Below are 19,593 nucleotides of genomic sequence, written 5' to 3'. Positions count from 1 at the left end.
CACCTACAGCCATGAAGCTTTCACATTGTACAACTCTAACGTGCTATTTGGTGGTGTTGATGGTGCCCCAGGAATTGTAAATCAGGGTGATCCTACCCACGTACATAGCGAGTGTTAAATAAATACTTGTTAAATGATAACATTTGGAGTTAGCAAAACTTTATGCTATAGAACAGGACAAATATCATTATATGGAAATAGATTTTATAGAGAAATGGATATTGGTAAATTATCTTAAGAACTTTTCTGGTTAAAAAATGCATTTTGCTTGAATAATAATAAGATATGAAATTGCCAGAGGAATGCTCTTAATGAATTATGATCCACATACTCTACTCAATTAAATTATAGAAAAAGGCATGTTGAACATAATGAAGCATCATCTAATTAGAAGGTTCAAAAAGGTTTTTGAAAATCAGGGCTATCATGGAACCTTTTGCCTCAGGATACTGTCATCACAAGTGTCCTTTCTGCCCAAAATGATCATTAGTTTTTGCCCTAATTGCAGAGATGTGGGTATGTTAGACATTTCTTTCCTGCTGTCTCAAACAGAAGCAGAATTTCTTTTCATTTTCTTTATTCTTTGCTTGCTTGTGCAACATAAGCGGGCATTGATACTATATGTTCTTATTGCATTTGTGTAATCTTGTATTGTTTATCTATCTAGACTTTGGTCATTTTTTTTTTTTTTCTTTCTTTCAATTATTTATTTATTTATTTTGGTCACACCCTGCAGCTTATGGGGCTTTAGTTCCCCAACCAGGAATCTAAAGTGCTTTTGGCATTGAAAGCGTTGAGTCCTATCCCCTGGATTATTCAAGGAATTCCTGTTGATTCATTTCTTATGTATGACTGCTACCCGTTGAGAGTCCAGTCTCCACTGAATCCACTTTTATCTTGCTTTCTTATTCTTTTACCACTCCATTCCCTAAGCCCAGGCTGAGCACAGTGGTGTGGAAACCTATTTGTATGGACTTGCAGATGGAGGGGTGTGGGGCAGCTGTGTTGCTGCCACAGATATCAACTCTGAGTGGCCGAGAAAATTCCTGGATCACACATCATGTATTTTTAGACAACATATATGTAACTAACAATCAGCCTTGTGTAAGATATGGCCCTTAGCCTTGGGAAGGAACAGATACAAGTGTATACATTCTGAATATGTACTCTAATCTGTCAATATAATAATTGACAGTGAAGTAGTTGCCAAACTGCCTGGATAAATCTGTACTCTGAGCACCTCAGCCTCTGATTTTAGCAGTACTTCTTGGGAAATCAACTTATAATCAAAAACTTAATTAGTGAATAGAAGAACAGAAAATGTCAAAATTCCTGACATGAGGAAGAGTATGTCACACTGCTGAGCCAGGATACTCTCCATCTTGGGTGAATTTAGATGAACATTTCTAGTTAGCCTCTCCTTTACCTGAGACTCTATTGCTGATTGTTTCTTTCTCTCACTCTCTTTTTTTTGGCTAAATTAATCTGCATCAGTCCATTATTCTGGCCATACTAGCTCTGGACTCATTCCAGTTCTTTAATATGTCTGCGCATTGATTGTGCTTCCCAGGTAACTAAAGAATTCACATGCAATTTGGGAGACCGGGGTTCGATCCCTGAGTAGGGAAAATGCCCTAGAGAAAGGAATGGCAACCCACTCTAGTATTCTTGACTGGAGAATTCCATGGGCAGAGGAGCCTGATGGGTTACAGGGCTACAGTCTATGGGATCGAAAAGACCTGTACATGACTGAGCAACTAGCGTACATTGATTGTGCATTATGTACTTATTTCATAGCTTAGGACCTGGAGGCCAATTTTACTTCCCTTGTTTTAAGTTCTTGGGGTAGCCAGCTACTGCCACAATAATGTACTGATTTTTGTTTGGGAACTAAAAGGAGCACAGAAAGATATATTGGTAAATTCAGCATTTTATTAAAAAATGGAAGCTACTACAATAGAACTGACATAGTTAAATTACCAAGGAGATATTCATTTACAAATACAAGTGCAATCACACAGTAGAGGAACACTTAGGTGAAATTTAACTAATTTAAAAACTCAGTTCAGTTCAGTCGCTCGTCGTGTCTGACTCTTTGCAACCCCTAGGACTGTAGCACGCCAGGCTTCCCTGTCCATCACCAACTCCTGGAGTTTACACAAACTCATATCCATTGAGTTGGTGATGCCATCCAACCATCTATTCCTCTCTCGTCCCCTTCTCCCACCTTCAATCTTCTCAGCATCAGTGTCTTTTCCAAGGAGCCAGCTCTTCACATCAGGTGGCCTCAGTATTGGAGTTTCAGCTTCAACATCAGTCCTTACAATGAATATTCAGGACTGATTTCCTTCAGGATTGACTGGTTGGATCTCCTTGCAATCCAAGGAACATTCAAGAGTCTTCTCCAACACCACAGTTCAAAAGCATCAGTTCTTCAGCACTCAACTTTCTTTATAGTCCAACTCTCACATCCATACATGACTACTGGAAAAACCATAGCCTTGACTAGACAGATCTTTGTTGGCAAAGTAATGTCTCTGCTTTTTAATATGGTGACTAGGTTGGTGATAACTTTTCTTCCAAGTAGCAAGCCTCTTTTAATTTCATGGCTGCAATCACCATCTGCAGTGATTTTGGAGCCCAAAAATAAAGCCTACCACTGATTCCATTGTTTGCCCATCTCTTTGCCATGAAGTGATAGAACCGGATGCCGTGATCTTAGTTTTTCGAATGTTGAGTTTTAAGGCAACTTTTTCACTCTCCTGTTTCACTTTCATCAAGAGGCACTTTAGTTCTTCCTCACTTTCTGCCATAAGGATGGTGTCATCTGCATATCTGAGGTTCTTGATATTTCTCCCACCAATCTTGATTCCAGCTTGCACTTCAACCAGCCCGTTTCTCATGATATATTCTGCATAGAAGTTAAATAAGCTGGGTGACAATATACAGCCTTGACGTACTCCTTTTCCTATTTGGAACCAGTCTGCTGTTCTATGTCCAGGTCTAACTGTTATTTCCTGACCTGCATATAGATTTCTCAAGAGGCAGGTCAGGTGGTATGATATTCCCATCTCTTTGAGAATTTTCCACAGTTTGTTGTGATCCACACAGTCAAAGGTTTTGGCATAGTCAATAAAGCAGAAACAGATGTTTTTCTGGAACTCTCTTGCTTTTTCAGTGATCCAGCATATGTTGGCAATTTGACCTCTGATTCTTCTGCCTTTTCTAAACCCAGCTTGACCATCTGGAATTTCATGGTTCACATACTGTTGTAGCCTGTCTTGGAGAATTTTGAGCATTACTTTACTAATGTGTGAGATAAGTGCAATTGTGCAGTAGTTTAAGCATTCTTGGCATTGCCTTTCTTTGGGGTTGGAATGAAAACTGACCTTTTCCTGTCCTGTCGCCATTGCTGAGTTTTCCAAATTTGCTTGCATATTGAGTGCAACACTTTCACAGCATCATCTTTTAAGATTTGAAATAGCTCCACTGCAATTCCATCACCTCCACCAGCTTTGCTCGTAGAGATGCTTCCATAGCATTTAAATATTATGGTATTATAGTTCTATTAATATCAAAATGTATACAACTGGGGTGTTTATTTATGTTTGCTTTTATCTTACATGTGGGCTCTTTCTCCCTCTGATAATTTGAACATTTTTAAATTACAGCTCCTTGGTTCATAGAAAAGTTGACTTCTTTTAGCAAATGTTTTCCTTCTTGGTGAGTTTCAGAGCTCTTAACTCCCTTTCTTAAATGTCCTGTCTTTGGCGACACTTCTTTTGTGATACCTCGAGACATTCTTATTACTCTTTCCTCCAAGGGTCTTTAATTCTTTACCTAGAACAAATCACATCTCTCCTACAATAAATAAACGTACAAATAAATACATGAATAAATAAATAAAGTCCCTTTCTTCATTCTTTCTTAGTCATTCAAAATTTTATTAAATACACCAGAAAAGGATTTTAAAATATATGTGGGAAAATAATTGTGATATAAATATGTATTTCTATTCAAATGCATGCAGAAATTGAGAGCAAAGACTCACCAGTTACTTTGGGTTTAAGATTATGGATTATGTTTGATGCTCTCTTTCTACTGTTTCTACATTTTCAGAATGCTTACTGTGAACACACCCTTTTTATATATCAGAACAAATAGGTATTCTTTCCTTCTTCTTTTTTTTTTTTACCATTGCCTTATGTAAATATGTGAATGTGCATGTGTTTGTGTGTCTGTGTGCAGAGTGTAAGGGGAACAGAGGAAGAGCGTAACCCACTCCTTATTAGTTCAGATCCATCTACATAGCTTCTTAAAGGTAACAGCTTCCATGAAGTGCTGATCTATGGATTTGAGGACAGTGACATGTGGTCTTCTACCAGAATGTTGGTACCAAAAATCTTTGAAAGCTGGAGAAACGTATACTCTACTATGTTCTTTTCTCTCAGGCTATCAATTTATTTTTCTCTGTAGATGTTCATTATATTTTTCCAAACATAAAAAAGAATATTAATTTACATTTGTAATATATGACATATTTCTAGTATCATTAGCTTCTTATCATAAGATTGAATTTTTGCAATGCATATTTTAAGTAATTTGCTGCATTCTTCAGTATGACAATATTATGTCTTAAAGTTAAGATGTGTTTTGTTTACTTCTCCAAAAATGCATGCTTAGTTTTATGATAGAAATCAATATAAAACTAAAATTTACTGCATGCAGTTTAAAGCGTAAACATGAATATCTTCAATATGCATGTATAAATATGTATACATTATTTAATATCTATATGGATAAACACAACCATATTTAATTTCTTAATTAAGGAATACTCTTAAAAATAGACTATAGTCTTAAAAATAGAGTGGTTGTGTTTTCCAAATAAAATGTGGGAATTCACAGTTTGACAAAAATAGAGGCAAAATGACACATTATAGGGAATTAGATCTGTCTTGGAAAAGTCAAGAACTATATAGTGCAAATATGTCTTATGAATGATGTGTCCAGGGAGTGTCCTTCATATAGCTATAATTCTTCAGTGAAGTGTATTCTGTTCTCCCATTCTAAATTTAAAAAATTTTAATGATAATAATATAGCTCATAATTTTTACCACAGTTGTTTTCATAACTAAGCTTTCCAGGTTGTTTCTGCTATATTGTTTGCTTTTGAGCCTGTTTGATCAACAATTTTGAAGGATTATGTCTTGTCTGAAAGAAGGGATGATGTACACTGTAATACTGCATGGCCATTTCATGTGCATCTTATAATAATGTTAGAACTCAGCACAGAATCTGGTCAGGTCTGATTACACGTGTTAAATAAGAGAAAACTGACATATTAATCATCTTCAAAGTTTAGACTCTTTGAGTTCAAATTCTTGCTCTAGTTATATAATCCTGGTTCTATTATTTAGATCCTCTAAGCTTCACTTAACTTTTCTATAAAGTGAAAATAATAACACCAACCTTATATAGTTATTGTAAGGATCAGAGGGTATGATTTGTTTAAAATGCAAGACATATGGCCTGGTATAGAAAAACACCCCAAATATTTGTATTTTGGTTGGTAAGATGGTGTGGTTTTCTGTATCTGGAAGTCAATCTGGCATTGCATAGAGGCAAGATACTGTTTTGAAGTGAATACTCAAGAGCTAAAAATATCAAAATGATCCCATCTGTTAGAGTCAAGTGATATATTACAATCTGATTAACTTACAACTATTTTCTTAAAATTTTAATTTGTACAATTTGAATGTGAACCAACCAAACTACTGAATATTAGGGAAAAAAAGCTTTCAAGAAATGGAGTAAAAATGGCTTTAGGTAGAATTCTTGCCTTACTGATAAGCAAAAAGGCTGGCCCCCATGACAGTAACTTCACGGTGTGACCTTATTTACCCTGAATATTAAACATTGTGTTGGGATATGCATTTCACTTAAATCTGAACATCTTTCCCTTCTTGGTAAGCATACATATCTCAGGGGTATTATTATTTGCTAGTGTACTGCAATAACTTGTGGCCAAAATTCATAAGGGACGATTCAGAAGCTTCTTTCCTCTTGACATTAACTTTTATTGAGAGTCTATCTTGTGTAGGATTCAGCACCTAATTTTTCCATTTGCCCTTTAAGAAAATTCACTGCTACCCTGAGGTACATGCATTGTGCATTTCCTCTGCTTTGGACCCCTCCTGCTCAACTGGTCCTGGCAGTGAAATTCCCATACAGGTGTTGAGATGATCATCTGAACTGAAATTTGATGTTCACTCATCACTTCCCTGTAGGCAGTGACAGCCTCAGTCTTTTATCTGCCAGTTTATCTTTCTTCCTCACAGACACAAGCAGATTAACATATCCCCAAGAGGCCAATGTCTTTAGTTGCTGAAGCCACTCAATACTTATTACCTGACAGTGTTCGAAAGTGAGACTTATTTATTTATTTCCATGCTACCTGCTAGGATATCTTCATGAGATACATGTGTCATTTTTGACGGGGGCCCTGGGGGGACAAAAACTCCCAGCTTCTAGGTTGCCTGAAGCTGTCAAGACTTACCAAGTGTAATTTTATGGTGGCCCTTATCCCACTCTAGACTCCAAGTTCAGGCCCAGTTTACTCTCTAAGAGTAATGTGAACAATAAGGAATGATATGGCAGTGGTTGAGGATGGTCATTGGGGAACTCTAACAATGTGAAAATTTTGGTTCTAAATGATATAAGGTGGCTGTCGACACAGACTTAAATCTCCAGATAATTATCCTTCTTCATTTCTTTGTGACAGAATCTTGGCCTCAGCAGCAGAGCGTGTCAGTCTAGCAACTTCTGCCACTTTGTTGCGGTGATGGTGAATTGATGCTTGACACTGATAAGGTCTAATTTCCCGGTGGACTTTGGGAAGGGGCTGAGATGGTATGGATCACTCTTCTGGCACACAGGGGCTATTTATATCATTGCTCTCCCTGTTCAAGGAGGACACTACAGGCAGCAATTGCTATCTGTGTGTGTGTCTGAAAATTCAAATATGTGTTTTTGTTATTCTCTTTTCTTTTATACTAGAAATAATGTTATTATTGAACAACATGAGGCATGGTTGGCAAGAAATCTGAACTGAAGAAGGGTAATAAACTGGCAAGTGAAAATCGTATCTGTAGCTCTAGAGCATCTTTGATTTACAAAGCATTCTCGTTTGATTTGCATGATACCCCTTTGAGGTATATAAGAAATAAGATGCTGTGGTCTGTCCCATATTTCAAAAGAGAAAAGTGAAGAGTAGAGAAATCTGGTCACACTCTACAGAGATGTGATGGAACCTAAATACAGAGCTAGCTTTTTCTTATTCCGACATTCATGGGCCAAACCATTCTGCCATCAGAGATCTCGTAGTTCCGTGAGAGGATGGAAGATGTGACGAAATTGAAGTCTATTGCATTATAGGTACAAAAACAGAAATATGGGGATGGCCTAGTAGAGGAAGCAAAGGAGAAAATTTCAATTGAAAGTGAAGCAGGTGGGATCAAGGATGATTCAAATAACTAAACACTCATTTGGATATTTCCTTGCTCTAAAAGAGAACATTAGCATTTGACAAGCTTCATAAAACTATACTCTAACATAAAAAATTTCTCTGGTTAAGGACCAATGGAAAAGCTGTATTTAACATTATTGTAATAAACTTTCTGAGAGCTTTCCTATAATGATTGAATGTAATTGTTGCAATGGATTGTGAGGCATTATGATGGATTCTAACAAAAATGAGAATCTGCACATTCATTATGACTTTCAAGAATGATGAATTTTTCAACTACAAAGAAACAGGGCAGTCAATTGAAAAGAGATTGTCAGGCAACATTATAGATATCAATGGCTTAGGAGTTTGATATAAGCAATGAAGAAGCATGTTACAGCAGAGCAGTACATAGTCTGGGCTGGTGAATGTAGGCCCCATTTCTAAGTCTGAAGTATGTAGCTCCCCAGGGAAAAGCACTTAAGATCCATAGATTTTTAAAACAGAGAGGTAGAAAATTTTCCAACAGCCTCTCAGGTCTGACACATCTGTAGCAAGTGGGTACATAAGTACTGTAGTGTATAGCAGAGGGAATGCTCAATGTTATGTGGCATCCTGGATAGGAAGGGAGTTTGGGGGGAAATGGATGCATGTACATATATGGCTGAGTCCCTTCACTGTTCTCCAGACACTGTCACAACATAGTTAATCAGCATAATTAATTATGTTAGATTGTACTTTGACAATTGTCATGTCAACAAGCATTTAAAAAGTATCAAATCTGGTGAATTTGAAGATAAAGATTAACATTTTGGCATTTGGGTTTATTATTTCAAGAAAGGTAAAAATACAGCTGAAACATCTACACACACACACAAGGATTTGTGCGGTGTATGGAGAATGTGCTGTGATAGATCAAACATGTCAAAAGTGGTTTGAGAATTGTCATGCTGGAGATTTCTCACTAGTTGATTGATGCTACATGGTCAGGTAAACCAGTTGAAGCTGATAGCATTTAAATTGAGAACAATCAAAATCATATCAAGCAGAATATAGCTGAAAGACTCAAAATATCCAAATTAAGAGTTGAAAATCATTTGCACCAGCTTGGTTATGTTAATTGCTGTGATGTTTGGGTTCCACTGAAGTTAAGTGGAAGAAAAAAAAAATTTCTTGGCTATATTTCCATATGTGATTCTCTACTTAAACTTAATGAAATGTTCCATTTTTAAAGCAAATTGTAACCGGTGATGAAAAATGAACACTGTACAATAAAGTGAAATGGAAGAGATCATGGGTCAAGCAAAACAAGCCACCACCAACCACATCAAAGGCCAGTCTTCATCCAAAGAATGAGCTGTTGTGTATATGATGGGATTGGGAGGGAGTCCTTTATTATGAGCACCTTCTGAAAAACCAAATGATTAATTCCAAGAAGTACCATTCCCAAGTAGATCAACTGAAAGCAGCAATCAATGAAAAGCACCTGGGATTAGTCAACAGAAAGTGCATAAACTTCCATCAGGATAATACAAGACAGCACGTTCCTTTGACGACCAGGCAAAAACTGTTAGAGACTGTCTGAGAAGTTTTGATACATCCATCATATTCACCAGACATTGCACTTTTGCATTTCCATTTATTTTGGTCTTTACAAAATTCTCTTAGTGAAAATAATTCAATTTCCTGGAAGACTATGAATAGCACCTGGAATGATTCTTTGCTCAAAAAGATAAAAAGTTTTGGGACGATGAAACCATGATGTTGCCTGGAAAATGGCAGAAGGTAGTGGAACAGAATGGTGAATACATTGTTCCAGCAGTCACTTCCCTTCCATCAGATCCATCAGAAACCCAGAGGTCTTCAGCATTGAGACTCCAGTGGTCTTCTCACAGAAAGACATGCCTCAGCGACTATGGTCATCACCCTTGACGTGAACCGAGATACATTAACCTGCTCAACATGAAGACTCTGATTGCTTTATTTCTGTGAAAACAACAACATCAGCAACACAGAAAACAAACAAAGAGAAACCAATCACAGCAACTAAAAAACTAATATTTCTACTGATGACTGGATAGAATTGAATCTCTCATGCTACAGCTTAGAAATTTCTGAAAACCAATCTCAAATATCCTAGTTTCATTTTTCACTGTAGTTTTCATATACCTTAGACCACAGAAGAACACTTCTCTGACCTTCACTTGGCCTTCATTCTCATACTGTTTCCTCACTGTAGAATATCTTTAGTCTCAACCATCACTTAGGCCAATAAAACATAATAATGAATGCTCAAATAAAAGGCTATCTGTTAAAAGTGGCATTGGAAAGTGGGGGAGTTATTTTTAGGTTGAATACATTGTTTAGTATATGTTAAGAGTTTGAACTCTGACTCTGCTACTCCCTAGCTTTGTGATCTTGGACAAGTCACTTTACCTCTCTGTGTCTGTTTATACCACCCATCCATAAAATGGAGATAATGAAAGTACCTTTCTCATAGAACTGTTGTGAAGACTAAACTAGTTGATATATGTCAGTTTTTTAGAACAATGTAAAAAGTAAACACTATGTCAGTATAGTTATTATTGTAGAAATGGAACACTTCCAAAAAAGCCTCTGGGACATCTCATGAAAAATTACTTTTTTTTTTTTTTCCAGTACCAAGTTCTTCTTCACAGATGTCAGTGAAGGCATGAAACTAGGATTAAAATGATGTAGATGGGCATTGCAGTTGCCATGTGAAATTTTTAATTTTTGTCTTTTGAAACTAATCCATGAACTCTAGTTCTCCCAACTCATTTTCATATTTTGGATGTGAGTAAGTGATAAGATTTGACTTATTCCTCTTGATTCATCCATCATTCAATTATTTACTAAATATGCACTTCATATTATATGAGTTTCCTATTGCTGCTAAAGAATATTACCACAAACTTAGTTTCTTAAAATAACAAATCCATAATTCTACAGTTCTGGAGATCAGAAGTCTGAAATGGGTCTTGTGTAACTAAAATTAAGGTGTCAACAGAGCCACATTACTTGCTGGAGGCTCTAGGAAGAAATGTATTCCCTTTTCCAGGTTCTAGAGGCTATCTATGCTTCTTGGTTCATGGAAAGCCAAAAACAGCAATAGCTAGCTAGTCTTGTTCACATTCTTCACTCTGACACTGAGACTTCTGCCTCACTCTTCTACATTTACATTTTGTATATTATATGGACCCATTAAAGATATGCTTCCTATTTTAAGGTCAGCTGATTAACAACACTTATTTCATCTGCAACCTTAGTTCCACTTTTCCACAAACATAGCACTTTTGGAGGCTTGATAGGTTAAGATGGTGAACATTTGGAGGTACAGTTATTCCCCTACCATATGAAATTATCAGAAATTGTATATTTTTAATGAGTAAAAAATTGGAAGACAATACCATTGTGCAATTATATTCTAAATTGGAAGAAAGCTGAAGAATTGGGTGAAAACCATCACCATTTACAGGCTATCTCTCTCCTCTTAATGGACTTTATTTCCTTTCTTGTCTTGAATGATTTTGTAGGTTTTGATTTTAATGATTTTTATTTGAGGGTACCTGACATTATGTACCCTCAACAAGTAAATATACAGAGCATCTAATTCATGCTCGTCCCATCCTAAATATTGATGTAGATAGAAAATAAGTACTATGATAAGAGGGAGGAAAAAACAATATCTGAAGCAGAGAAGAATGTCTTTATACTAAAGGCTAAAATACTACTAAAGAATAAAATTGCTATTAATAAAAAACACATCCTATATACAGATAACAGTATTTTATCCTTTGATATTCTCCTTTTCAAATGGGTTATGAGACGAAAATAAGAACTAGTAGGCAGCTATGTATCCAAATATTATACTTCTATCTTTCTTTTTCTTCTTAGATGTGACTGAATGCTTCAGTTTCTACAGCATACCTTATTAAAAATCTCTTTGCAAAAATTGAATTTTATTCAGAAACCTTTATACACAGTTTCTGTCTATGAAATGAGGATACAAACATTTGTATCTCTCCTCTTTGAGACATGAAAATGGATGGCAAAAATCACTTGTACAATACTTTAAGTGTCTTGGAAAAGGAGCCTATCGAAATGGAAATTATTAGCATCAGAAGAGTCATAACAGTCTTCCAACTGTCATTGTTATAGTGGAAAATGGTGATTCATTCTACTCCCCTTCTCCTTTGTCCCGGTGGATAGAAATCAGCTTATTAGTTTCTTAGTGTAACTGACAGTGTCTCCTTTATAAAACCCATTCCCAATTCACATTTCCACTGAAATTTTAATCCAATGAATTATATTTTCTCCTCTGTATTGCCAATTCAAAATCGTTCTTTGGTGACTGTACTCTCTGCCTTCTAGTTCTCCTTCAGGAAGTAGAATTACTTTGAGAAAAGAGAGCAGAGCCTGCTGTGGACATTTCAGTTTTGTACCGCTAGCAGTGAAAGAGGAAGGGTTCTGACCTATTTACAACACTTATGCTCCCAAAGAACAGTCATGCATATGAGGGTTAGGTAAAGAGGAGTGGGGGTGGTCTTTCTATTTGAGATATGTTCATGAACTCTTGAAGGCCACTCTGTCTATCTAGCATTGTGCAGGAATTAACAGCCTCACTAGTAGTCTTCACCCAGTGACTCTTTGTCGTTGGTTTATAAATAACCTAGTTCCCTTGCCTTTTGGATGGAATAATTTGAAGCATGTTTCCCTAATTTCGTGTCCCCTCCAAGGTACTGTTTGCCTCCTATGTACTAGTTGCCTCCTAGGCTTACCAGTTTGTGTTCCCAGCATCACTTCCCACTCTGGCACTTCCCATGTAAACTCTGTGCATTTGAATCCTTGCCTCAGAGTTTACTTCCGGGAGAATGCAACCTAAAACAAAAATCATCTTCCTATATCTGATCACCCAAGTCTGACAGAGCACTTAGAGCTAAAATCAAAACTTTTTTTTTTTCTTCATGTCTTTCTACCCTCATCTAAATCACTTTAATGTCTCCTTTCTGATTCCCTAAAGTACACCTTGCTTTTACTTCATAATTTACTATGTCACAATAATAATATTGATTTGATGTTGTATCATGCTATATGCCAGGATGCTTTGAGCTATAGAATCTATTAACTGATATATTTTGCCTTATTATTTTTTTACATATATAGGCTAGATTTACTCAGTGATATTTGAAGGTCCTTTATGAAAACTATATGCAAAAAGAACTGTGACATATACTTTTAAAGATTGACACTGAATATGTGATGCATTGAACCAACTGAACTGCACTCGATAAAATGTTCACCAATAATTAGAGAGCAGAAGTTTAGTATAAAACTTTGATAATAAATTTGCATACCCTATCTGTTTTAAACTGCAAGGCATATTTTGTTCCATATTCCGTTTCCACTTGCCATAATTTATTGTATTTCTAATTTTTGCTCGTAGTTTTACAGATGAAAAAAAATAATATCAAGAATAAAAGGTGGTTCTTATATGTAGTTTTGTTTGGGGAGATGAAATAATTATTTACCTCTTTGGTTCATTTGACATTTATCCCTGTGTTTCCTTTCTGCACAAAATTTCTATCTACTTCATCCCCAAATACGAACTCTATGATTTCAAACTTTTAAATAGCCAATCCCAGAATATGATAAGTGGCAAATGGAGAATTTGACAATTAAGAGCAGAAATGCTAATACGATTGGGTGAGCAGTAAGTAATGAGAGTGATGAACTTTGTAGTATAGCGAAGAATTGCGCTGTTAGTTGATCAAATGGAAAGTATCACATGATAAATGTTACATATCACTGCCCTACTTGTCAACAGAAACCAGAAATGAGTCTCTGTGTCTCAGTAAAAGATGTGCATTTGGAGTGAGTTGTGGGCAGAAGTAGTAGCGGGAAGTAGGAACCTAAAAGAATACACTATATGGGATTGTCTTGGCAAGTACAGATTAAATGTTTTAACTGAAAATGTTTCTTTTACAAAAAAAAAAAAAAAAAAACAAGACAAATAGAACTCAATTAGTGAAATAAATTATTTTTGCAGGTGAAAATGTTAAAATCATTATATCTGGATAAGCATTGCATCTCTCTGTAAATTGATCTTTTCCCATTACACAGACCTGATGCATACTGATGCAGGATTGTGAATCAAGCGTGAGGACAGTATTGATGCTACTAAAAAAAATGGGGTAAGAGGGCAACACATTGGATATTAAAGACCTAAAAGCAAGAGATGCTGAATCAAATTTCCAATAACCAGTCCCCTGAGACATCCAATTCTGCCACTGAGCCAGTTTAAAACAAAAATGTGAAGGATGTCAACAGCAGTTATATTGAGATGCATTAACTGTAAAATTGTGCTAGTGCATATAATGACAGTCATAGGACTAATAACACTTTGCAATTAAATAGCACTTAACTTCCTAGGAGTTCAAAGTGCTTCCCAATACAATATTGAACAACTTTGTGATACAAAGAGGAAAAAACCTTCCACAGATCCCATTGATTAAAGACAATGTTTTAAACGTACACCACCAGGATACAGCTTCTTATAAAAAATGACAAGAAGTGCCAAAATACTTGGGCTCACGGCCCACTTCGAAAAGAGTTTGACTCTCAGAGACAGTTGGAGACACAATGAAAAGAACTGTGAGTGTCCCTTCTTATTCAGCTTCAGAGCTCCAGTCTTTCCTGGTTCTGCACTAACTGCCTGAGTGGCCAAGTTCACTTTTCTAACTGCCTTTGTCTCTTCACCTTTAAATTGAAGATGGTGTACTTGTAGGTGTGCAAGCACCAGGATTCAATTGAAGAGTTCATTTCTTATTGCTTCATACTGAACATTATCATTAATCTTGTAGGACATTTGGATACATAATTGAGTACATGTTATTCACAAGACTTTCAACTGTACCAAATAATGCTGACATTTGATGACTCTTGTTTCCAAACACTACAAATCTCTGCCTTGTCAATCTCACTAGGATGTTTCATCAAATACCATTTATAATTGAAAACACTTTGAAAAGTATGGAGCATTAGATACATGAGTTATTGTAATTAACCTAATTTACCTTTATCACCCATTATGGATCCATCATCCATGAATTTATTAATAGATAGGATAATAAACTGGAGATCACTTACCCTAGAAAAGGAAACACATTTCCAAAATGAGAGCCTTCTGTGAAAAGCCTCCTCTTTGAAATATGTCTATCTTACTTGAGAATAAGTCATTTGTGGAAAAGTATATGCTACTCCATGGTGCTTGTTCATTCCTTTATAAAATCACAATTTTATATGATCATTGATGGAGATGAAGATCATTGGTGAAGGATAATTTGCCTTACTGGTGTCAAGATGAATAATCTTAACATAAATATTGAATTAATGATTCTGGTTTCTATTCTGGCTTTTATGTTTTCTACCTCTGGGGATCATGGCAAGTTAATAAACATTTGTGTTAATCTGGTGACCTCTTCTTGTTGCTGTTCAGTCACTTAGTCATGTCCAACTCTTTGCAACCCCATGGACTGCAGCACGGCAGGCTTCCCTATCCTTCACCATCTTCCGGAGCTTGCTCAAACCCATGTCCATTGCACTGATGCTGCTATTCCAAAATCTTGTACTTTGTTGTCCCCACTCCTCTTGTTTTTAATCTTTCCAGTATCAGGATCTTTTTAAATGAGTTAGCTCTTCGCATCAGGTAGCCAAAGTATTGGAACTGGAGCTTTAGCATCAGTCTTTCTAATGAATATCCCAGATTGATTTCCTTTAGAATTGACTGGCTTGATATCCTTGCAATCCAAGGGACTCTTGGGAGTCTTCTCCAGCACCACAGTTTGAAAGTATCAATTCTTTGACACTCAGTTTTCTTTATAGTCCAAGTCTCACATACTTACATGACTACTGGAAAAAACAGCTTTGACTAGACAGACCTTTGTCAGCAAAGTAATATCTCTGCTTTTTAATATGCTGTCTAGGTTTGCCATAGCTTTTCTTCCAAGAAGCAAGCCTCTTTTAATTTCATGGCTTCAGTCACCATCTTCATTGATTTTGGACCCCAAGAAAATAAAATCTCCTTCTGTATCCATTGTTTCCCCATCTATTTGCCATGAAGTGATAAGACTGGATGCCATGCCTTTGAATGTTAAGTTTTAAACCAGCTTTTTCACTCTCATCTTTCACCTTCATCAAGAGGCTCTTTAGTTCCTCTTTGTTTTCTGCCATAAGGGTGGTATAATCTGAATATGTAAGGTTATGATATCTCTCCTGGCAATCTTATTTCCAGCTTGAGCTTCATCCAGCCTGGCATTTTCCATGATCTAATCTAGAATGTAGAAATTATAATATTATAAAAGAAACATGATAAATCGTTTGAATATAGTTTTATTAAACATAAATTAGTCATTATTTATTTATTTATTGCCTTTCTCTTTCTTTTTTTTCCCATTTATTTTTATTAGTTGGAGGCTAATTACTTTACAATATTGTAGTGGGTTTTGCCATACATTGACATGAATCAGCCATGGATTTACATGTATTCCCCATCCTGATCCCCCCTCCCACCTCCTAGACAGGTATATTTTGAATGGTTTGCTCACCAAAACCTTTGTAGAGTCGTGTGTTGAAATCAAGCTATTTAGTTTATTTAAGGGCTTCCCCGGTGACTCAAACAGTAAGGAATCCACCTGCAGTGTGGGAGATCTGGGTTTGATCTCTGGGTTAGGAATTTCCTCTGGAGGAGGGCATGGCAACCCACTCCAATATTTTGTCTAGATGATCCTCATGGACAGAAGAGCCTGATGGGCTACAGTCCATGGGGTTGCAAAGAGTCAGTTGTGGCTGAATGACTAAGTGTGCGCGCGTGCGCGCACACACACACACACACACACACACACACACACACAAGGTTAATTAAATCTAATATAAACAAGGCTAGAGGGAAGCAATAAAATTCAAAAGCAATCCTAAGAAACATTTTAGAATGACATATAGAGCTTTAAACTACTATTATTATTGCTATCTGTTCAGATCTATGCAAAGCAAATATTTCCATATGTAGAAAGACTATATGGGAAGATTTGTGCAAGTGTTTTATAATCCATAAGAGGCTAGTCCTTGTATTTTCATGATATTTAGAAACTAGCGTAGACCTTTAACTAACAGCCTGTATTCATATTCACACTTGGAAACAGCCATATACAGAAAAATTTATCCACTAAATTTGTTCAGTGACACTGTTTGACTAGCTACTGAGCTCTATGAGTTTGAACACTTCAGACTTGTTTATTTTTGTGTTTACAAACAGAACCATGCCAAACTCATTGACAAGTTATTTGACTTTCTCTTCCTTTCACTGTGTTCTTCAGAACCGTAGTTCCTGGATAGAATGCTCTATAAGAATAGACTATCTCTGTCATTTCTTTTTCTCTGGGTACCTTGGATGTGAGAGGGTTAAAAAAATAATTACGATGCTAACTTGAAACAACCCAACAAGGTAACTTTGGGCTGCGTTAGTTTAGTGAAGACTTTAAAAGCTTTGAAAATGCTCTTAAAGTTATATGGATTTTTTTTTCTTTTTATAGTCAGTGAAAAATTATATTTTAAAACTCTACAGTTCAAGGGGAAAAGCAATTATCAAAATGCAATAAACTTCTAAGTAAAGTACAAATTGCTTCCATGGCCTTAACTGTTAAAATAGAGAGCTTCTGGTAATGTGTTTCTTGAGTCAATCAGCGGGATTCTTCTTCCACATTCTGACACCCAGGGGAGGGATAGAGGTCAAAATATAGCTCTAAGAAGATGCTCTTAGAAAACTTGAGCAAGTGGTGAGAAGTTAACATCTGATTTTTTTCTGGTCTTTTGTTTTTCTGAGAGCTTTTTCTTTTGGCTACATCCATCCTGTCACGCAGTTTGATTCACAATCTGAAAGATGAGATACTGAGCAGGAAAACGACTATGTCCATTGCATGAGGTGAGCAACCTGGCACATTTGTAGAAATGTAATAACTATCTGTTGGGCAATCACTTCTCTTATTTCATTTATATTCTATACCACACTACAAAGTAGTTAGGACCACAGAGGCGTAGAATTGTGGATTTAGAAGAAAATTTAGCAGACATCTGATCCAACATCAGAGAAGAAAAAGAAAGAGTCCAATCTGCTATATTCCAGGCTATCATCTTTCTTCTCTTGGAACACTTACAGTGTGGCAGAAGAAACTACTTCTGAGAAAATGTATTCCTTTGTTAGGCAGACTTATGTTTAAAAAAATTTAATAAAATGTTCATCTTTTAAATTCCACCCAGGTTTCTAGATCTACTTTTTGATGAAAAACAGACTAACGATTTCTGTGAGTTGAGACAGAATGAAAAAATGACTTATCTTCAGAATGTTACAGTCATTAGTTGGGTCTGGGTTCCATATACCCTCTATGGACATGCTGTATAGATAAAGTTCTTATGCCTCACTTCAATTTGTTTTTGATTTATTAGTGGTCATATATAAATTGGTGATAAAGTATCTAGCTCATAGGTTCACAGATAGTTGAAAAATTTATGTGTGGAAAAACTCTGAAAATGTCAAAAACAGCATTATTTTCCTCTTTTTAGTGTTGGTCCTTGATATACTTCACTAATTACATTAATTTTATTAGATATTCTTATATTGTACTTTCTCTGGCCAAAGTATCAATCTATCTTACATTCACACAGTTCCTATAACGTCAACCCTAAAGGTTCATATGCTATAAATATTTGTTTGGTTATGGATTTCCTAGTATGAAAATGATCTTGCATGAGTAACATAAAACATTATCAACAGCCAAAAAAGATGAGCTGAAATCAATAGCAAGTCAAGGAAAACAAAAACAAACATTAAAGATGTTTGTGCTGACAATGTCAGGAAAGGAAAGAGGTGGTGGTGGTGGTTTAGTTGCCAAGAAGTGTCCAGCTCTTGTGACCTCATAGACTCTAGCTTGCCAGGCTCCTCTGCCGGTGGGCTTCTCCAGACAAGAATACTGGAGTGGGTTGCCATTTCCTTCTCTAAAGGAAAGAGATAGGGCTATAGATAATAATGAACAGGAGTTTACAAGGGGAAGAAGTAGGCATCAAAGATAATTTTCATTTCCTTGGATTTTGGAAAAAGCATGTACTAAGTTATAAAACCTTATAAATATTTTCAAGTTCTTTGAGCTCATTTCTTTAGGCTCAAGTCTCCAACACATACCTATTAAATGCAAGCGTGCACAGAGACACATTAATTAATTAATTAATCAGTTAATGCCCTTCTGTGCCCTGTTTAGTCAGTCATGCCCGATGTCCGACTCTGCAGCCCCATGGGTTGTAGTCCACCAGGCTCCTCTGTCCATGGGATTCTCCAGGCAAGAATACTGGAGTGGGTTGCCATGCCCTCCTCCAGGGGGTCTTCCCAACCCGGGGATCAAACCCAGGTGCCACAATGCAGATGGACTCTTTACTATCTGAGCCACCAGAGAAGCCCTAATGCACCTCCACTAAAGGTTATATGGCAGATATGTTGTTTAGTCACTAAGTTATGACTGACTCTTTTCAACCTCACAGTGGTAGCCCACCAGGCTTTTTTGTCCATGGGATTTCCCAGGCAAGATTATTAGAGCGAATTGTTATTTCCTTCTCCAGGGGATCTTCCCAACCCAGGGACAGAACCGCATTTCCTGCATTGGCAGGAGGATTCTTTACCACTGAGCCATATATAAGTTACTAAAATGAGATACTAGTCATCCTTATCTTATGTCCTTAACCCTGCCAGTTTGTTTACCACTCTTATCTCTGGGTAGTTCAGCTTTTCATACAATTTCGTACTTACTTTTTAGGTGTTTCTTTCCCACACCTATATACATTCTTCTACCTCTGGGCTATTCTCACATCTCAGGTCCCTGGTCCTTAGTTTTGTGGAGTCCCTCTTTGGTTCAAGACTGTTCTTTCCAAATCCTTGATCATGTGGGACATTTTGATACTTTATTTTCAAAAAAATTTTTTTCCATAGTTACTTTTTTTATATCTGAAGGTTTATTAACATGCTA

The sequence above is a fragment of the Muntiacus reevesi genome, chromosome 4 (genome assembly GCF_963930625.1).
Source record: "Muntiacus reevesi chromosome 4, mMunRee1.1, whole genome shotgun sequence".
NCBI lineage: Eukaryota > Metazoa > Chordata > Mammalia > Artiodactyla > Cervidae > Muntiacus > Muntiacus reevesi.
The sequence above is the reverse complement of the archived record's forward strand: the minus strand, read 5'-3'. Positions refer to the sequence as shown.